At 40.0% G+C, this 480-nt stretch overlaps 1 protein-coding gene across 1 annotated transcript in view; it reads right to left on the reverse strand.

The window, feature by feature from the left end:
- Positions 1–480, reverse strand: part of LOC107668551 (signal transducer and activator of transcription 5B-like) — a 32,286-nt gene that overhangs the window by 18,728 nt on the left and 13,078 nt on the right. The gene's annotated exons all lie outside the window — the stretch shown is intronic.

Below are 480 nucleotides of genomic sequence, written 5' to 3' on the forward strand. Positions count from 1 at the left end.
TAATTTCGTGATAAAGGTTCGTTGACGACGATATTTAGTCATAATTTTCGTTGACGAAAGCAACACTACTGCCAGGTAGAATTAATTCACACACGCAATCGCTCTCACTAATGCATTCATATGAATGTAATCTTTACTGTGCTGCTTTGTCTGTATCTGATGTAGAATGAGCAGAAATCTGTGAGAAATATAACGAACCAAAGACAAAAGAACTGATAAAAATGAGCTGTTACAGGAGCAATAGCCATGTGGGCAGCGCTGTGTCATATGCCATAGCTGTGCACAAGACAAGCTCGCGCATCTGCGCCGCCGCGTGCTCAATCCACTCAGCGTGCTTTGCTCATCAGCTCGTGCACATCAGCTATACAGACGTTAATATTGAATGTTTAACATTATATTCATTGCATACATATATAGTGCACAGCATAAATGAGTACACCCCCTCTAAAACTTAACAAATTCAGCAATTACTCTTTACTT

This window comes from Sinocyclocheilus anshuiensis, unplaced genomic scaffold, assembly GCF_001515605.1.
Source record: "Sinocyclocheilus anshuiensis isolate Anshui unplaced genomic scaffold, SAMN03320099.WGS_v1.1 scaffold32, whole genome shotgun sequence".
Lineage (NCBI taxonomy): Eukaryota > Metazoa > Chordata > Actinopteri > Cypriniformes > Cyprinidae > Sinocyclocheilus > Sinocyclocheilus anshuiensis.